Here is a 21,276-nt window from a genome sequence, read left to right as displayed (position 1 = left end):
GGATTACCATTTTAGCTACTGAGTGAAGGCTGAGATGGGGAAAAGGAAAAGCATTAATCTCTGTGGTATTGGGGACTGCCTTGGTCACCATCCAGCAGAAGAAGGACATGAGCAGACAGAACAGGCAGAAAGTGGAACAACTGAGTCATCAGCAGACATGGCTAGGGCTTTACAGGAATTACTAGGAAATGAGACAGCCTTTCCCGCTGGCTTGCTGCTGAACTGATATCTAGGGACTGCAGGACACCTTGGCAGAATCGTTGGATAGGGAAAAAATACTAAGGGAATAGTTGGAGAGGGCTCATTTCCTCTTTGAGGAGGAGAGAAAGTTATGGAGAGAGCTATTTAGTGGAGGAGAGAAGAGGGTGTTTAATTTAGCATATCCATCCAATGACTTACAAAATATGAAGGAATTATGAATTATATTATTCCACCCCATGGTGGAAGAGGGAGTCATGGTGGGGCCTGATTGAAGCAGTGGCTGTCACTAACAGCCCGGGAGGTGCTCAGCAAGCCACCACATGCACCATCCTTTATTCCCCTAGAAATACAGGAAAAATATTCCCAGGGCCTCCCACGAATCTGAAACCGAATACGTGTGAATGATGCCCCTGAAGGTAGGAGACAACATCCTAGCGAGGCAGGGCTGGGCAGGATGATTAGGCCTCTTGGAGAGGGTCTATTCAAACACCCATAACAGGCTATACCCCTGCAAGTGTGCAGAGATCGGGTGCCTGAGCCGATGGTGACCGATGTGGCATCCTGCCACAGCGTTGCTGTCCGGGAGCACGCTGGCTCACACCGGCACGGCGAGCTCAAGGCGGCCCCGCCGGGGAGGAGCGGGGGGAGCTGCTCCGCCCGCCCGCCCGGACCGCGGCGGTGCGGGTGCTGCTGCTCCTCCCCGAACCGCGGCGGTGCCGGTGCTGCTGCTGCTCCCCGAACCGCGGCGGTGCCGGTGCTGCTGCTGCTCCCCGAACCGCGGCGGTGCCGGTGCTGCTGCTGCTCCCCGAACCGCGGCGGTGCCGGTGCTGCTGCTGCTCCCCGAACCGCGGCCCGGCCGCAGCCCCCGCCGGCGGGGACGGGAGCGCACAACGGGCAGAGAGAATTAAAAATGCCGAGCTTCCCGTCCAAAGGTCGCCACAGCCTCTTCGGAACCATCTGCTCGATGATAATTAATTCGTGGAAGAAGCAGTCTCTGATTTTAAAGCACCCACAATATCTTTTGCTGATTCACTTCCACAAATCAGAATAAATTGCTATGAAAACCTACTGCTTGATGAGTGTTGGTTTCTTTAGTGGTGAAAAACATGTCACGTAGTGTATGTACATTATTCCCCCAAGAAATGGAGGCTTTTTAATTTAAATCCATATGAATCAATTGTATCAAGTATGCACATATTCCTGCATCTCCCAATGGATATGTGTAAAATGAAACAAAAATAGATAATAAATGCACATTTAATATTTGGATGCAGTTCTTACACCATATTGTTTTAATGCCTGAAAAATCAAGTATTTTGATGGAGACTTCAAAAGCATTTGAGTCAGAATATAAACACCACCTAGGGATCCAGACCTGGGAATCTTGTGTTGCCAAGATTCATTACTTCCATCAGGAAAAGTGCATCTGTGCTGCACTTCCAGCTCATCTCTGCGCTGACCTTCAAACTCATCTCTGTCTCCTGATTTCTGCCCTGGCTGTGACCTTCACCTTCCCCCACCCCAGTATTTGGCATCGTGCAGGTTTTAGACACACAGCTCCACAGACTTCTCTCTTCCTTACTATTTATCTTGCAGGTATGTGCAAGAATGTGGAAGTCAGAAGGAAGTTAAATAGGAGTACCATGATGCTGAACACCATTAATGAATGCCATCCATCAGCTATTGTCTCTATAAACTAGGTGTCAGAAACAGTTCTCTGTCCCTCATTGCTCTGATTTTTCAGTGTCCAAAACCATCTCTGAAGTCTGAGAATCAATCAGATTCGGCAGTCACTGCTCACTATATGTAAAAATTTCATTGCTCCAGCCCACAAATGGGACTCTGTGACAGACTCAAGTATGAACTGATCTTTGCTGTAAACAGTACTTCAAGTAGTCACAGCCCTAACTAAAGCTGTAAGCAAAATATTAAAGATGGAGCAACTGTGGGCAAGGGGAGAGAGAGAGCACGTCTGGCTGTGAGAGACATACCTGAATAAGGTCAGAGGAGGTCTGTGTTTCCTCAAATATGGAATCACAGGATCACAAAATGGTTGAGATCAAGTGGGCTGGACAGTTTACATCTCATGATGATGGTTTGTAAGAAGACATGTTTGGATAGTTTGTGGATTGATTTTTCTGAAACTGCTATGAGCATTTGTGCTTAGGACAACTCAGTACCTCTGGAGCTGTGTGCAGGTTCTGGTGACATGACTACCACAGCTGCTTCTTCTGAATTTGCCACTGAATACACCTTCAAAGTTGTTTTTTCAGGCTTCCCCTTGAACAAAAGCTGACAGGTACTGCACCCATGTTTCCTTCACAGCTCCAGCCTGTGGCACAAACCTGTCATGCTCTGATGGCAGTCTTGATTCCAGGATACAGTCCAATTCCTGGGCTCTGAAGCTTTGCTACACAGAATAGATAAGATAAGGTTGTAAGTCATTAAGTCTAGTCTCCCTGCTCAAGAAGTATCCCCTAGGGCATGTAATTCAGGATTGGATCCAGGCAGCTTTTGAATAGCTCTAATGAGAGAGACTCCATTACCACTGTGGGTAACCTGTTCCAGTATTCATCCACACAATAAAGAAGTTCTTTGTTGTATTCAGGTAGCACTTCCTGTGTTCCAGCTTCTGCTTGTTGCCTCTTGTCCCATTGCTTGGCACCACCAAGCATAGCCTGGCTCTATCCTTTTGTCACAATCTTTTCAGACACATATAGGCATCGATGAGGTTCCCTCTCAGCCATCTCTTCTGGAGGCTGAGCAGACACAAAAACTCAGCCTTTCCTTACAAGTGAAATGTTCCAATCTCTTATCAACTTGCAGGGAATCCACAGGGCCAGCACATCCTCAGCCTGCCAGCCACTCACTGTTGTACACCTCAAACAGTAAGACACCAACGGTGAGTAAGAGGCCACTGCAGCCTGTGGGCATGTATTTTACTAAGCTAATGACTAAAGATGAGCACAAAAGTTCAAACAAAATTCTTCTTTGGCCTTCTCAACCATTTTTTGTTATCTCCTTGTTTGGGGAATTTGTGGTGTCATTCTCCTCTGCTTCTAACTTGGTTGATAAAAATATGATGTCATCTTGTTCTCACTTGTCCTCCCTGAAGCCTTTTAGTTCCTGCTGGCTATCCTGCAGACAGAGAGTGTATTACACATGTAACAGAGGGGCTGGGGCACCTCTCTTGGCACTAATTCTAAGGTCTTTTTGGTTTAGGAATGCTTGCAACAGTACCTTGGCTTAACAGAAGCTCATCTCCGAGTCTTATGAGACAGCTTGTGTGGACAGCTTTTGAGACAGCTTTTGTGGACAGCTATTGCCTTCACCAATATCAAGGAGAGGGGAAATATCATCTCCTTCAGTCTGCTGGGAAAAATCCTCCCAATCCATTCCAGGATACTGCTAGCCTTGTTTGAAGCAAGAGCACATTGTTCGCTTATGTTCAACTTGGTGTCCACTGGGACCTGGACATCCTTTTTTCTTCAGAACCAGGATGAGTCAGCCACAAAAATTCTATGCAGGGCTATTGTAGGCTGACAGGGGTCACTGCCTCCAGATCTGGGGGAGACTCTGCAGGATGTGAAGCATGAGTATTTGGAGTTACACAAATGTTATGGAAGGATGCTGTGAAAATGAATGACACTCATCCACAAAAATGACTTGAGGAAGGCCTGAAGATGAAAGGAATGGAATGGGCCAGTCTGGATAGGAGAGACACAGTGCTGAAAGAGAGGGATAATCATAGGTTTGTAGAAACTTTCTGACTGAAAATGACACCAGGAGCTGTCTGCTCAAAGCAGCATCACTGAGGAGGACACACCATGTGGCTCATTTTTCAAGTCTGGTGCTGAAAATCTCCAAGGAGGCAGATTGCTCAGCCTCTGGGTAGCCTGCACCACTCTGGTCTGGCCTCACGGGGGGAAAGTAGTGTTCCTCTATGTCCAATCTGAAGCTGCATTGCTTCAACATTTTCCTACTGTCTCTTGTATTGAGAGTTTGGCCTTGCCTTCCCAACATGGAAGGTTATAGGTAGGAGATGGCTAATCTGATGTCCCACCAAAGCCCTTCATCTCCAGGCAGAAGGGGCTCCAATCCTTTGGCTCTCCTTGCAGAGCAAGTGGTCTAGTTCCCTCAGCATCCTGGTGGCCCTCTGCTGGACTCCCTTAATCCTGGCACTGTCTTTCCTGAACTGGAGACCCCAGATCAGAGGACACTATCTATACCTGCCTTAACTTGTGTGGAACAGAGGAGCATCATCATGCCCCTCCTGGAGGCTGTGCTCCTATTCCTATAGTGCTGGATACAGCTGGCCCTTTCTGCTGGCAGCTTTGCAGTGGCTCCTCTGCCACTCATTGTCTCCAGGATTCTGGCAAGATTTGCAGAACTATTTTTTCAGACTGACAGTGGTCAGTGCTTATACAGAATAAGTTTATATTGCTGAAGTGTTTGAGGAGTTATTTAAAGACCTGGAAATATTCTCAACAATGTCTTTTAGTAAAGCTTTGACCAGAATAATCTTCAGATCTTAGCATTTTTTATGTGTATCTGTACTATATCATGTTCTCATTATAATGAACAGATAACTGAGGGATCATTCACAGCCATTTAATCTAGCCCTGGCTTACAGCAAGATGTACCTCCTCATCTTACTATGTATCTTACTAAGGGCTTTGTTCAGATGTGTTTCAGCTATCTCCAATGACTAATTGTCTTTAGTCTTTCCTCTCTTTTTAAAATCTTTTTTCTAGGTTTCATTTTTCATTGTCTTTTCTGGGCTGCACCAGAAGCAGTGTGGCCAAATGGATGAGGGAGGATGGAGGATGTCATCCTCCTCTGCTCTCATGAGACATCACCTGGATTAATGCATCCAGCTCTTGACCCTCCAACACAAGAAGGATGTAGGCCTTCAGAGTGGGTCCAGAGGAGGCTGGAAATCACCAGGTGGCTGGAACACCTCTCCTCTGAAGAAAGGCTGAGAAAGCTGGGCTTTTCAGCCTGGAAAAAGGCCTCACTGTGGCCTTTCAATACTTAAAGGAGGCTGGCAAGAAAGATGAGGACACATACCCTGTTTAAATAGGACAAAGAGGAATGGTTTTAAACTAAAGGGTCACCTCCTCTCACCTGCCAGCTATGCTCCTTTTGATGTAGCCCAGGCTTTCTGGACTGCAAGAGCACATTACAAGCTCATGTTGAGTTTTTCATCAACCAACACTGCCAAATCTTTCTCTGCGGGGCTGCTCTCAGTCACTTCTCCTTCCAACCTGTAGTTGTGTCTGGGGCTGCTGCAAACTCTTTATCCTGTTTGAAAAATTACTATTGGGACCTCATTAATTTCTTCTTTGAGTTTTTTTATTTGTCTTGCTTTGAGAAAGAAGCATAGTGAAGACTAGTGAAGACTTACTGCCCCCAGGTGTCCATATGGGGATTCATTTGATTAGGAGGCAGCAATATTTCTTACCAAAATATCTTCCTTTTCCTGCCCGAGAAATCGGATTCTATGCTTTTATCATAGGTGTCCAAAGACTTTCACTGTATTTTAAGATGTATCACCACAAGGACTACAAATAGATAAGATCAGGTTTTGGGCACTGACCAGATACATGAACTGATTTTTCTCAGGAAACCTTTACTTTCTATTTTAATTTTGAACAGGCAAACTTTTAATAAATAATTTGCATACAGCTAATGGATTTGAACAAATAAAATTAGAATCTTACCTAGCTTACTTACAGTAGCTAAGACAACAAAACTGGGGGTTATTCTCAGGGTAAAATATGAAAACAGCAATGAAGGAAGCGTGGTTTCCATCCCTTGAAGAACCATAATACAAACAAACCCAAAAGAACAATAGGAAACATAACCCTCAGAAACACAGAAAAGAAGATATTCTCCAGAGGATAGAAGGGTAAGGTTCCTTAATCTGCATATCCATTGTCTTAATTCTCTGAACGTGACACTTCACACATTTCCTATGAGACACATTGGTCACTGAGTGAGGAAGTACTACTGTGTGACTGAAACAGATAGGCTCCTGGTGGGATCCTGTGCTCTTTGGAAAACTTTTTTTAACTTTGATTTTAATGGCAGCTGCCCTTTAATAGTTCAAAGGTGTTAAGGTATGTATAAGATGTTAAGATGATTCTTTTGTCTTCCTCTGTGTGTTCTCTTACAGCTCAGTGAGCTGAAGTGCCTTTGCTTGCTATCATGCAAACTTTCAAACATTGCTTGAATATTTATGGTTTCTGTTCAGTTTTGTGCCCACCAGGATTCCCAGGTACTCTCCTGAAAAGTAATTTTCCATCTGTTAAGTCCCTATCAGAAGTGTAGGGAAAGAAAACAAAGAGCTTTTAGTTAGAAAAGGAAGGACTATTCAGTCAAGGCAGGACAGATGTAATAACATTTTTAAAATGTAACAAGTAGAAGTAGCACAGTAGTTTTACAGAAGAAATTGTTAGACAAGCACTTGTCTTAGGGGAAAAAAGCTGATGTTGCTATTAGGGAATCAATCACGCATATTATTGGTTAGCAGACATCTGAACATTTATACTACTGGCTACCCAGGCTCAGGCTATTCTAACCTGACAGTGAAAATGTTTCCAGATGTACCACATCTCGGGAGCCCACCTCATGTGTTCCATAGGAGTGCCTGGAGCTGTTCTCCCTTGGTTCTAGTACTTGGCACTACTTTTTCTTGTATTTATTGATGTTTCTGTCAGCCTGTTTCTCCAGCCTGCCGAGGTCCCTCTGGAAGGCACCACAATCCTCTGTAGTATCTGCCACTTCTGGTTTTATATCATCCTCTGCAGTATCTACCCCTTCTCCTGGTTTTATATCATCAGCAGCCTTGCTGAGGGTACCCTCTGCTCCTTCATCCAGGCCCTTGATGAAGATATGGAATGGCATCAGGTCCAGCGTGGGCTCCTGAGATACCTTTCTAGCTACTGGCCTCCAGCTAAACTTCATGCCACTGATCACAATCCTCTGGCCCTATCCCTTCATCCAACCCTGCTGTCTGCTCACCTAGCCCATACTTCAGCAGCTTCTCTGTGAGGATTTTATGGGCAGCAGCATCAGAAACACTGATGAAGTCTAGGTAGTCAAGTAGGAAATATCTGCTGGTCTCCCTCCCCATTTCTGCCAAGTCAAACATTTCATCACAGATTATTAGTCTGGGAAAGCAGGACATCTCTGTGAATCCATGCTGATGGGTTGTCCTAGTTTCAGATAGGGCAGAGAGTTAATTCCCCTGCAGTTGCTGTGAGGGGCATGGAGCCTGGAGCAGTATGGGCATGTTTAGGTTGTTATTCATTACCATAATACAGGGCATGACTTTGGGTGGAAGAAAAAAGGAATGCAACACACAGTCAATGGCATTTTGTTCCTTTTTTCAAGGGGAGAAGAAAAGCAGTGAACATAGTGGTGTACGTGATCCGGCTTGGAGGTTTATCCATCCTTGTTTTTCACTGCCTTGGGTTTGGGGGAAAAATACTTCAGCTGTGGTAACATCTGCCATTTTCTCCCTTTGCTCAGGAAGCCACATGCCTCTGGCCACAGTAACAATGGGTGGGTTGGATTTCTGTAGCCATATTTTGCACGCAATACCCTATTTTATACTCTGTTTTTATTAGTGTTGTTGGTATTACTCTTTATTTTCCTCATCTAATTGCTGTTCTAGTAAATTGTTGTCTAAACCTGTAATCTCTGCCTTTTTGCTCCTTTTTTACTGCAAGGGGTGGTGGGAAGGGAAGATGTAGCTTGGAGCTTAATTTCCAGGTAGTTTTAAATCACAGCACCAGTCCTGATCAGCTTCTTTTTCTTCATGTCCAAGGAATGGTTATTCCATCACCTTCCAAACTGTTCTCAGAAGCTATTTTAGTAAACATTCCAAGGAGGGGAGTATGTCTGGGTGCAGATACAAAACTTGCATAGAATATTTAATTTATCATAATTTAAATGTCATGAAGTTGCATTGAAAGCAAGAACATCTAGTCCTTACCAGGTAGCCAAAAGGTCTGTCTCACTTCTTAATTAAAAGAAGGTAAAACCTCAATGGTTTATGTCTATGAAAATTGCTTTACTGCATGAATAACAGTCCCAAACATGCTTGCTTCTAAGGATTCCAGCACCGCCTAACATAGTGCAGAGGGACAGATGTACTGGTTATGCATGGGAGCAGCCATTTGGAATGTGGTTTGTCAAGGATGATGGTGGGGAATTGCAGATGAAGCATCTCTGGATAGCCTCTGAGGAGTCTGTGACCACTTCCATGGGTGAAAATCTTGCCAAATGTCCTTCACCCGTGCCCTCTCCCCAGTGGGCTCTCCACTTCTATATTGTGTTGCTTCTATATTGTGTGAGTTCTGTAGTATAGAGGGGATTAAACTGTGATGCTCGCGGTCAGTGGCAACTCTTTGCATGATTCATTACAGGCACTACAGGAAATATGGTAACAGGCTTGCAAAAAGATTGGTCATTCCTCACTAATTCTTCCCTTGTTCTGTTACTCTGCTCTATATTGTACAGAAGAAACTGCACTGGAGGAGTAAAGCAGTGATGCAGCCCTTGTTTTTCCTTCACGTGTTTGTCTGTACAGCAAATAACTTCAGGATATTGTACTTCTAAACATGCATTGGGAATAAACATTACCATAGTATTTAACAAACTAAGATTGAGCCATTTATCCCTGGTATCTTTCCATCAGGAAGCTTGGAAAATGCCCAGTATGCATTGCAGGTTTGAGGTTTTTGCCCTCTGTATAGAGGCAAACATTTTTATATTTGTCATGTGCCTTCTACATTTTCAAGAGTAAATCAGCATTATTTTGCTGACTGAATTAGAGAGCTGCTGGTGATTTGTGTGTGTCTGTGTTTATGTGTGTGCAGTCACAGGTGAAGTTTCCATTACCTGTACATGCAAAAGTTAAAAATCATTGTGCTTTGGCAATTGCTTTGAGATGTCAAGGAATATTGATGTCAGAATTACATAATGTATTGATATTTTCATGAAATGGTTTCAGAGACAGCCTTGTCCCCAGCAAGATACCCGAGTAGAGTACTAAAGTCTTATTCTAGTGACACAGAACAACATAGATAGATTAGAATATATTTATTTAATTATATTTTTGCATATTAAATATACATTGTCCTCCATTGTAAACAAATAGCTTAATCAGCTATGAAAAGAAATAACTCATACACTTATGAAATACGTGATCTTAATTTGAACATTTTATTCTTTACGACAATTATGTCTGCAACAAATGTGTGTCTTATTGTGTTTGCCTCCAGTAACAATTGCTTGTTGCAATATGCAACATTTTTAGCATAGTTTTGGAAGATTTTTTTCTTTTATTTCAAAATAATTTAAAAATACATGTATCCTTAGAAAATATGATTGAGAGATAAAGATTAGTATAATCTAGAAACTATATGACTTGTGACCAAACTCCTGTTCATATTTAAGGTGAATATTTCAGAATACTCATGAGAATATGTGAGGCCTTTTTTTATTTGAAAAAGCCATACTTCCTTATTTCTCTTGAGTGAATCTAACCTGGATTATTCAGAGTTGATCTTTGGCTTTTCTACAGCTTTTTTGTCACCTAACCTGACATCTTTCCTCCTCATTCTTACATCTTTAAGTCCCTATGTGTTCATCTTCACACTTAATATTATAACATTTATGTTACTGCATTTCTAAATTTCACACAGTTTTTCTGTATTTCAGAGATATTTCTGGTTTTGCTAACTTTCCAGAGAAAGCCTTCAGCCTTCACAGTCTATTTCAGTATTGCTGCTCTTAGCAGAAGCTTCAGCCTGTTTATGTTTGACCATTAATCTGTTCAGTGTAAATCATGGTAATTTTACTTCAGTCTATTAATGGGATGAATTGAAAATTAATTATATTTTAATTATATTGTCCTACCAGACAGACCTTTACAATATAAACTGCATTGTATGTTATTTTTTTAATTTGAATAAATAAATAAAGGCTATCATCACAACTAGATTATTTATTTATTTGTGACCAGTCAGAAACTATGGGAGAATTCTTTACTTGATATGAAACAATTTATTTGTCATTTAGACAAAGTTTTTTCTGAAGTGGCCTTCTCTTTGCATTTTTTTCATTGTAAGTCTATACATGTCTTTGCAAGGACATTTATTTATCAATAATCCTCCTCTCAGGTTTCATAGCTCATCTTACACTTCCCAATAAAAGAGAACACAATAGGAGAGTCTTAATAAAATTCTTAGTTCTGCAGAACTACCAGTTATGCTTGTGGTACACTCTATTTGTTCCCCAAAAACAAGACAAAAAATGTGATTCCGTTCCTATAAATCATCATTTTTTAAACAGGTCTTTCATTTGAAGTAGTTTGCTTCTGCTTTTGAGCTTGACTCACACAGTAATTCTAAAAGAAAGACAGAAAAAATATAAATGTCTAGACAATTTGCTGTCCTAGTTGCAGAACTGTAAAGAGAGACCAATTGAAGATTTACCCTTTGTTTGTTGTTTTTGCAAAGAGCATCAAAATGCTGTCTGCCCCTCAAAGTGTGTAAGTGTAATCTTCATGCTGAAAGGAATTAAAATTGGAAAAAAAAAAAAAATTAAAGAAGACTAAAGGGTTATGTTTACAATCCTTATTATATACCCTCTCCACTACCTTTCAGTCTGGGAGCTATCTTGTCACACAGTGTCCATGGGATATATATGGAAAGAAAGCTTTGACATAAACCTTTCTAAAGAGGAAAGATCTCCCTCCTATTAAGATAAACTTAGTAAGACACAACGTACACTGTAGATAGAACACAATTTTCAGCTTATTAATTTTATTATTATTTCAACTTTATTGATGTTTTTTGCCTACCAATCTCAAAAATGAGCAAGAAAATTATGATGCATAAGGCCCTGACCTTCATTGCCCTTGATAAGTGAATCAGTGCTTTTGCTCCATGCCTGTCTTGGTTTAGCATACTTTAGTTAAAGAAAACAAGAGAAAATCAGTTAAATTTAATCTCTCTTTACTAAACTCCTGAGTTCAAAATTTTTTGAGGGCCCAAAGATCCTATAACTCTGAAACACAGATTATCAAAAGGTTTTACTTTCTCTAAAGAACGGTTTGAGAGAAGGAGACAGACAAATAACCACAAAAGCTACAAGTATCTTTCTGTTTTAGCAACTTCTTCATCTTTTGACAAAGCAATAAATCCTGACAAATACAGAGGAGAGTGAAGGAGAAAGGGAATGAAGACTGTGTAGCAATTCCCCAGGGTATACTCCCAATGTTCATACCTAAAGGTCTGTCTGTTTCAGATATACCATCTTGATGTATTTTTCTTGGACAAATATTTGTTCACCTCTTGCAGATCGTGCATAAGCTTTTAACATCTGCAGTACCCTGACCCAAGAAATTCAAAAGCTCAACTGCAATCGCCTAAAGTGACCCTGAAAGAGACTACAAATAGTTCTGTATTTGCCTTCTTTTTGCCACTCATTATTCAACTTCCACATATAGGTCTCCAGCAAATCCTACTACCAGCCACCTCTGGATTGAAGTGTAACTAGTTCTGAAAATACTTTCTTACTGGTAGAAACCCAGAATGGGTATACCAGAAACAGCTAAGTAGCCCAAAGTTTTCCAGCCTATGGAGACCATATGGTGGGTTTGTGAAATCAGGAGAGAGGGTGGATTGTGTGAGAATAAGTACATATTTTCCAATGTAAGTGCCAGAAAGCATTGAATAAAGCTATGGTGTAAAGGCTGAGAACAAACCAAAGGCAGAAGTCTTTTGCATGATGTTCAATTAAACTATGGGACTTCACTGCCATAAGCTGCTGTGGAGAGAGAAAATTTGCATGGGTTCAATCAGTTTATTATCAAAGTGATGGGAAGAAAATCCTCTGCAAGTTATTAGTACATAGGCATTGTGTTCAGTCAGCAAGCCCTAGACCTGCATGTTTTTGAAGGTTACAAGGGCATTTGAAAAAACAACAGTATATTAATTCTGGTCTGATTTTCCTACTTAGGCATCCACTAGAGCCAGGTATTAGAGCATGTATAATGCGTTGGATGGACCACCGATCTATGCAGCCCTTGGGATCTGCACTCTTGTGGGTTTGCTTTGTCATTTTAGTTTCTCTGTCCTTACTTTCTGTAAGCTATTGCAAAAATGAAGAAAACATAGAAACTGAGATTAGCATAACAGTCTTTTATCAGGGACACCTCAGATGATGATTACCTTATAAAGGCTGTAGAATTTTTTTGACTGTTGACCCTTAAAATGGGCATATTCCTCTAGCTGATGCAGGAGCTGCCAGCACATTTAATTTGAGGTCTCTTAACTGAAAAATCCCTTTAGCAACATGTGCTCCTTTCTCTGCCAGGTCACTTGCCTATGAAGTGTAGATGCTGACAGTAATGTCTTTGAAAAAAAACCTGCCCTTTGGAATTACTTCAGCAAATGTTGCTTTTTCTTATAATGAGAATTTTTCCACAGTAGAATGTCTCGTCAGGCAAATACAACTTGCCATTAGTATTATTTCTTTCAGGATTTTGAAGTTAATGGTAACGTTTTAACCTGTAAGTCTAGCAAGAACTAGAATATGTACAAATCCAAATACAGATGCTGGTTTCTCAACATAGAGAAAAATCTTTTTTCTTTATACCCACCTAATTGTACTATTTCTTAGGTTTTACTAGACATTTGTGTAGGTATTTGTCTTTTTTTTCAGCTTTAGCTTTCTACAGGATTATTTGCCTAGTATTTAAATTCCAGCTGTATTTGTCAGGTAGAAAACTATATTCATAAAATGCTTTGAAGCTATCAAGTAGATTTTTATGTTATGATGTCTTCTGCAGTTTGTATGGTGATTCCTTTGGTCCAGGTATTAATTATAATTCAATAGGATAACATCTCTAAGCATTGTTTCATTGTCCATTTAAAATTAGTTATCTGATCCTGTAACTATAGGCACTCTAAGTGTAGTAGATCCAGGCCAGAGAGGAGAGAATGATAATGTCCACACAGGTACATGTGGTCTGATGCCTGAAAGCTTGAAATGAGACAAACATCATTATTTTAGAAATAAACGTGAATTTGAAAGCCTATTTGCATAAATACTATTAAAATCTTTGACTCACCTGCTCTAGGCATTTATGTCAGAAAACTTAAGGGACTGTTTTTCACACATGTCTGTCAAGCAGTTCTGTTAGAGGATATTGCCACTGAGAAGCCTATCATTTCAAATGTCAAGGCCACATATATGACTTCTCTTCTGTTGTTTTTTTTTTATGTTAATTCTCACTAACGAGAAGAGGAAGTGGTGGGTGGCTACCACAATTGAGGACTGATTTTACCAGCTACTGTTAAGAACAGTAACCCCTCCACTTGGGTTGCACCCCCATTACCCAGAATTTCATGAGCTGATTCCTTTAATGCAGCAGTCTTCAAAATTTTTAATCACACACTCCACCATTAAAAAGATTTTCAGCACACCCCCTATGTATTTTTAGTTTTTAAAAGGTTTTACATATTTACTGTTGTAATATTATGCACACTATAAGGCATGCACAAAAAAAAAAGATTAAAAAGCGTGAGATTAAGGTAAATTTTGAGGTGGTATTCTAAAATCTCTTTTATTGTCTATACAAAAAATATTTTCCCCCCAAATCTGAAAACCAGTACTTTCCTGTGCATGCACCCCACTTTGGAGACCAGTGCCCTTGTGAATCAGTTCAGACATTTCAGAAAACTAACCCTGCAAAACAAATAGATTGATTATTGCTGTCTGCACTCTCAGAACAATCTTTCTGAGAGCTCACAGGAGACCTGGGGGATCAGGAAGCATCACATTAGAAACAGGGAAGTGTGACCATCCCAGTTTCAGCAGCTAGGTCATCAGAGCCAGAGCATCATCCCCTGCCTAACTGCAGGAGTCCAGAGTCTCAGGCTCCTTTCCATGTTTTCCTCATTTGTAAACTGGTTGAGTTAACCCTTCTCAGGACAAAATTACCTGTATGGCACCCTATGTTATGGTTATTGCGGCCTTAGTCCTTGAATCCCAAAGGAAACTTTAACTACAGATTTTCAGGCACATCAAAAACTGGAGTTTACCCTGGGAATAATAAAAGGATAGTGTTATGTACTGAGCTCCCTAAGGGAAAAAAAGTGTGTACTACAGACAAGCTTTAAAAACATAAAATAAATGTTTTCTATCAAGGTAAAGGTTAAGAACATAACTTCTCATTGTGGAACTATCTTACATCCATTATAGAACAGACTCATTTGACTTGTTTTATCATCTTTATTTTCATCTTCCTGCACAGAGAAGCAGACAGCTCTATATATCATCACTTAAGCCAGAGCTCCTCTTTCCCTTCTCCCTGTACTTGTATGAGCTTTCTACCCAGCAGCCAGGGACAGAGTCATCCCAAACAAATGACCAGGACATGGCATCTCCTCACAGTCATGTCTCAGCATACCTCCACAGCAGCACTTCCTGGGGTGACAGCTCCTGCTGCCTTCACAGAAGTGAGAGCAGCTCAGACCTGCAGGGGAGGGTTTAGCACTCACAGCACTGGATGTTGCAATGCTGTCCCCCCCCACCCCTTTTTTTTTTTTTTTTTTTTTTTTACATGCCTCAAAGAATTTTACAAAAAAAATGCATCACGCTGAGTTAGGAACCACCTATACTTCCATATGGCACATTAAGGCTTCTACAAGGAAATACTGAGGACAGTGACACTTGTAAACCTGCTGCTACCAAAATGCGTAACTGCAAGAGCACTCAGACATCCATTTCAACTAAGTTAATCTGTTAAATTTGGGCAGAAGCAAATAAGGAAAAAGGAGTCTCTGCCTTTGGGAACTGATACTAACCATGGTCTAATTCTACTTCCTGACCTGTAATAAGATATATTTGTTCTTACTGCCCTATCTACACAATACACAATACAATGTTTCCCAAGGAGACAAAACTTCATTTTTCATGGACTAGAAAAGATGATGGTGAAATGGAAGTACAAACAGTGAAAACACAGACAGACAACTTGACCTAGACACAGAAATATTCTATCTGAACACTTTTTGATGAAACTGATCTCTGTCAGCTGATCATACTTTGATTCTGCAGTCATAAAACAATGTCCTTGTTCTGATATTTCAACTTCATGTCACAGCTCATCCTTTTCAGATTCATTTGGATTGAGAAAGTTATCAATCCTGTGATGTAATCAATGTAGACTACTCCTTGCAGCTGTCAGTGCTACCTGAAGTGAGTTTCATGCATATTAATGCTGAAATTTTATTAAAGCTTTTGTACAGATAATATGATACCTAGTGAGACACTAAGGAGGAGAACACAAGACATCAGGACTTAGAAGTGAGAGAGGTGCAAATGACAGAATGATGGCAAAAGTCCTTCATTCATTGTTCAATTTCTATTTCTTGATGGAGAAACAACAGTACCAAAAAAACCCCAAAAAACCCAAAAACCCAAAACCAAACCCTAAAAACCCCCAAAACCTCAAGCCTGTGAATAACTTCAGCTTCTCTTCAATAAATGATTATCAATTTGATATTTCCCTCTTTAATTGCTAATGAATCATATAAAATATTAATTACTGCTCTTGTGTATTAGGCTGGACATCTGTGCTACATTATCTTACAAACATAATGCTGCAATATTTGATACTGTTGTGAGATTAGGGTCATTTTGAAAAGCAGTCTCTGGTGATGAGGAGGAGTTTTTCTGAACTGTTGGTAAATTGGAAAAGACAGTAGAAATTAGAGTGATTTCATTGGTTAGGTCAGCAGAGAGAGGTGGCTTGCAGGCTGCACACTAATGTCTATGCTGCCTTCAGGTCTGTCAGCTAAAATTAATGATTCACTGCAAACTAGAAAGGACTGTTTTCTGAGAGCTGCTGGGGGATAAAACAGCTTTGCAAGGTCACTTTCTGTGCACACTGTTCCTCATTAACCTCCGCCTGGCCTAATCACCAGTGAAAAACAAAATCCCCATGTAGACATATGAAAAAAGGCAGTAATATCTGATTATATTTGGGAGACCAACAGGAGGTCGGGGAGCTTATTCTATGAACAATGTATTTAGCTAGATAAAACCTGGCAGAGCAAAGCTGGGTTTTACTGGAATTAATGGAAACAAAATATTAATACATTTCGTATCTAAGAACAGAGTATGGTCCTACAATAATCACTTTAGAATATGCATTTCTTTTTAAAAATATATATATATTTCACATGCATTTCAGCTTGCTTTCTTAATTTTCCACTGTTCATCAATATTACTTACACAGAAATATATTCTGAATCTAAAGTGATAGACATCTAAATTATATAAAACATTAAAACTACCACTTTTCATTTTGTTCTATTGAGATTGCTACAAGAGGAGGCAGGAGAGGAAAAGATGCTGGCAGAGACTTCCAACTCTGCCAGAAAAGAGTATATTTTGACCTTTCACCAGGATATTCATGTCAAACCAAATCCTGTATTCAAAAAATTAGATATTTTATGTCTTCATTTCCTCCAGAAATTTAGGCATGGTGTTAAAGATCTTCAGATAGGAAAGGAATTATGTGTCCCTCAAGAGACTGAGAAAAAAGCACATAAAGCAAACTTTACAAAAAAAATCCATAAATATTTTAGAAGTAGAGATGTTGAAGACTAAAACAAAGCCCAAATAAATCTAAAGTAATCGAGAATTATTTAAAATAATAACATATGCTTAGTCAACATAGTAGAAAATATATCCTGTTCATACAATATAGATTGACAGAATGATATTTCAAATACTACATTCTTAGCCAACAAACTAGAAAACATATATAGTTCACATGATATGCATTGGTATAATGATGTTTCCCAGTTGTCAGCAAATTAAGCCAGGCACTGTACACACAGTACACACAGTAACAGCCATTTTCCAGTGAACTCAGACAGCTGCAAAGCAGCCACATTTTGGCAGCCCCTTGGAGCTGCTACCTTTCCCAGAGGTCTAAATACATTTTGAGTATGCCAATGGGATTTTTTGATTTGACCTATTGCACCTTATAAAACAGATATCCTCATTCTCTCCAGAAAAGTAATGAGAATCTGGTTATTTAGTATGATGCATAAGAGCAATGCTTTCCTTTTATTTTTTTACACACTTTTTAAGGTTTCCATAAAGCATTATTTAAGATAAATAGTGAATTACAAGAGCTCCCTGATATATTTTTAATAGAGGTATGAGTTAGAGGAAGAATCTGCCACTCTTTCTATCACAGTGGAAAGGATCAAACATACTCAGTGAACTTTATTGTTTTCCTAAATCAAAATATAGGGAGCCATTTTGTTGCAATGTATCATAATAAGTGTAAGCATACCAAACAGTGATTTTCTGCATATACTGTGTATGTTAAATACTTCTGCTTTTATAGAATTATTGTGCTCGCCTAATGCTTCATTAACTCCATTCTAGAAGGTCATGTCTTTTGTACTGGCACAGCACATTATGAACTAACATGGTTGACAACAGTGAGTTATAATTTTGGAATAACACAGTAGTGTTATTCACAGTGATTCTAATAGGATCTGACAGGGAGAGTGTGTGAAGGCTGTGCAGAAGGTGATTATCTAAAAAATTCCAACTCCATGGAACATTTACAAGGATGTTTGTGCAGATCTGCTGCTCACAGAGTGTTTCTTTTGAATAAAATCTGTGATGCTGGAAAATAGTTCCAGAAACAACTGTTAGGCAAGTAGAGCCTTGCCAGGGAAGATGAGACCTATACCTTTTACAACTGATATAAATCAATGTTTCAAGCATTGCATCCTTGTTGGAAAAATCCAGTGAAGAAGAGGCAGTCCAGATTCATCCTGGCACTATCTTCTAGTGTTTTACTGAGGTGCTGACCTAGGGGGAGTCCTTTAGCTCAGGATGCTTCACACGACAGAGGGCAGATTTATAGCTCTGTTAACTCCGAGTTGCTACTGGATGCATCTCTCTGGCTCTTCATGAAATCCAGATGGAGTAGGATAAATAGATGTCTAAAGTGCCCAACAGTGGGAAAGAAAATGTCAGGTCTGACAATCTACTGCTGTTCTTCCTTACCCTCCCACTCACTTCTCAGTAACATTGCTGCCTTTGGTCTCATGCTTCCCTATCATCTGTTAGTTGTTAGAAGCAGCACTGTCTCTTGCAGTTAAAAGCAAAACAAAATAGTTCAGAAACTGTTAATTCTTTGAACAGAAAGCAGCCCTGTCTCCTGCAATGTACATGTTGCCAAATGCTGGCAGAAAGTTGACTAATAAAATGGGTGCAGAAATTTAGGAATATTACCTAATTCTCAGATAGAAAACCATGACATTCCTTAAAAGCATCAGGAATGAAAACAGTGGGCAGACTTGCAGTGTCTTTGCTGTCAGGAGGCCCAGCTGAGAGCCTCAGACTGGTGGTTGTAGCCACGGTGCTCAGGGTATCCCAGTGCCTGGGACATTCCTGTGCTGAGGACATCCCTGTGCTCAGGACATCCCAGTGCTTGGAATATCCCTGTGCTTGGGGCATCCCTGTGCTCGGGACATCCCAGTGCTCGGGATATCCCTGTGCTCAGGACATCCTTGTGCTCGGGATATGCCAGTGCTCAGGACATCCCTGTGCCGCACTCGAGTCGCTCTGGGCACTGGGGGTTCTGCAGAGCCACAGCAGTTCGTCCCAAGCCTGCAAACCACGGTGACAAAGTGACACCTTCCGGCCAAAGGAAGATTTGCAAGACGCCCAAACTGCTGTAGCTCGGAGGGTGCAGGCGTGGAAACAGACCAATTACTGTCTCTCCTGCAGCCTCTGTTTTCTTTAAAATACTGAAAGCTAATTATTTTCTACCGATACCATTCAACGGCCTAATGCTGGCAATCATAATATTCCACTGCTGGTATTTGGCCAGTGATGTTTTGGAATTGGCTGAAATAAAGAAATCAACGATCTTTTTAATCGCTTATGAATATTCGTTTAAAACCTAATGAATATTCATTACTGAAGGAAACGGAGGATGTGAAAATCTCTACAGATGTGTGGTAATGGTATCATCATTACCTGGTGCTAATGCTATGTGGCAGGCACAGGAGTGCTCCATGTGACACACACTGAACTTCTCAAGCAACCTGGGGTTCTGCAGATTGTGACACAGGTGCCAAGCACTAGCACCCAGTTTCTTTCACAGCTCGAAAATGTGTGAACAGGTAAGGCTGCTGAGTGTCCGAAGCATTTCAGGATCAGCTAGTTAATAAAACCTTTATATTATTCTTTCTATGTACTGAATTTGCTAGAAGTCTCTAGAAAATCTACCCTTGATTGAAATGTTGCCTATCATCATGGCCATTGATGAATAGAATTGGTGAGAGCAGGGTGTTGCACAATGGCAAAGCAGTACGACACCGACTCTCTTGTGAGTTGAACAGTAGAGCAAGGTTTATTACCTCAGATCTTTTACAGACCAATATGCGAAAGTACAGAAAAGAAAACTCTTATTGATCAGTGAACTAACACATCACCATCATTGGTCAGTGGGGTTCACCACCCCTCGACCTTCTCTTGCAAGAAAACAAGGAACAGACAAACAGCACCTGCAAGGCTGTCTTCTGTCTCTGACGATCGTTTTAATTCCTCCTAATGATTTCCCAGGCCATTTTCTCGGGTGAGACTGAGAAAGTTATGTGGCCTGCTATTCCACAGACACTGTGCTCCCTGCTTTCTGCTCACATTTAGCAAACATAACAGGGGGAATAGAGCAAGATGGGGTTTTGGTTGGTTGACTCAGCTGAGTCAGTCCTCTACTGTTATACCAACTGAGAGCTTATGAACTGCTGTAATGGAAAAATACTATTCTTTTAAACATGACTTGGAATTTAATAACTCAGCCAAATGGCTTTAGCTTGACTTGTAGTAAGTCAAGGGGGGAAATGAAATAGACTAGAACCTCATTTTCTCCTAATTTGTGTGGTTGGGCAAGTCAATAGTTAAAAATAATCCCCAAAAGCAAGCAATGAATCACTGTTGGTAGTAAACTGATAACCATGTAAGAGACAGTGACCATGTTCTGATTCAATATGTTGGTGCTCTGCCATTGCCCATAATTTCAGCCAGGTATACCTTACAGATCATTCCCTTTGGGGATCTCCAATTATTCATCAAACCACTGTATGGAAATCTCATTTCCACTTACAGGATTTTTTTCAAACACTGTGCTAATATTGCCTGCTTGCAGAAATCTCTTCTGCTGCATTCTTTTCAGCAACAGTCTGCCTGTGGTTGTTCAGTAGTACCACTGCACCGTGTCTCATCCTAGGCTGCTTTTTTGTGTTCTAATCACGTTTCTGTGGTCCCTTCTATCAGAGATGATAATGAGTAACTCTTTATAACTAAGGGACACTGGATAGTTTCAGTAAGAAATTGAATGACACTTATCAGCTATTTCTTCATTGTCATTAGAGCTACAACACTGATAAGGATACAGTATTTTTACTTCAGTTGTCAAATTTTGATAAATAGGATGTAGAATTTCTTTCATTGGTACTTTTTGTTTAATTGCCCAGTAGTTTAAATAAATAAATTCCTGACAAATTCACATCAAGGGTCACATGATGTTTCCTGACTGGCTTCCCCCTGTTAAAATAACTTCCCAGCTGCCTCACTTGGTCCCTGCATTTTCAGGCACAGAGTTTACCATGTACCTTTCTGTACATTTCAGAAGTTTGCTACAAGAATTTCCTTTTCAGAGGCTGGGAGTCACCAGTTACTCAGGCTCCTGGTGAGCAAGGGAAAGGAATTTTTGTGACCTTTTTGCTATTACAGAAACAGTTCTTCCATTTCTCCTTAAGAACAACATCAAGATATTTTTTTCTGGATAAAATAATTTAAATATAGGCTACATTGGCCAGTGAAATAATTGGATTGACAAATGAGTCAACAGAGTTACACCATCAGATTCAAGCCTGAATCAGTTTTTTGATGTCCAGGCTCTAGTCATATAACCAAACATGTTGCACCAGTGCCTTTAGGTGCCTTTAT

The sequence above is a fragment of the Pseudopodoces humilis genome, chromosome 4, assembly GCF_049639895.1.
Source record: "Pseudopodoces humilis isolate 2021_Gansu_Grassland_sample_001 chromosome 4, ASM4963989v1, whole genome shotgun sequence".
Classification (NCBI taxonomy): Eukaryota; Metazoa; Chordata; class Aves; order Passeriformes; family Paridae; genus Pseudopodoces; species Pseudopodoces humilis.
The sequence above is the reverse complement of the archived record's forward strand: the minus strand, read 5'-3'. Positions refer to the sequence as shown.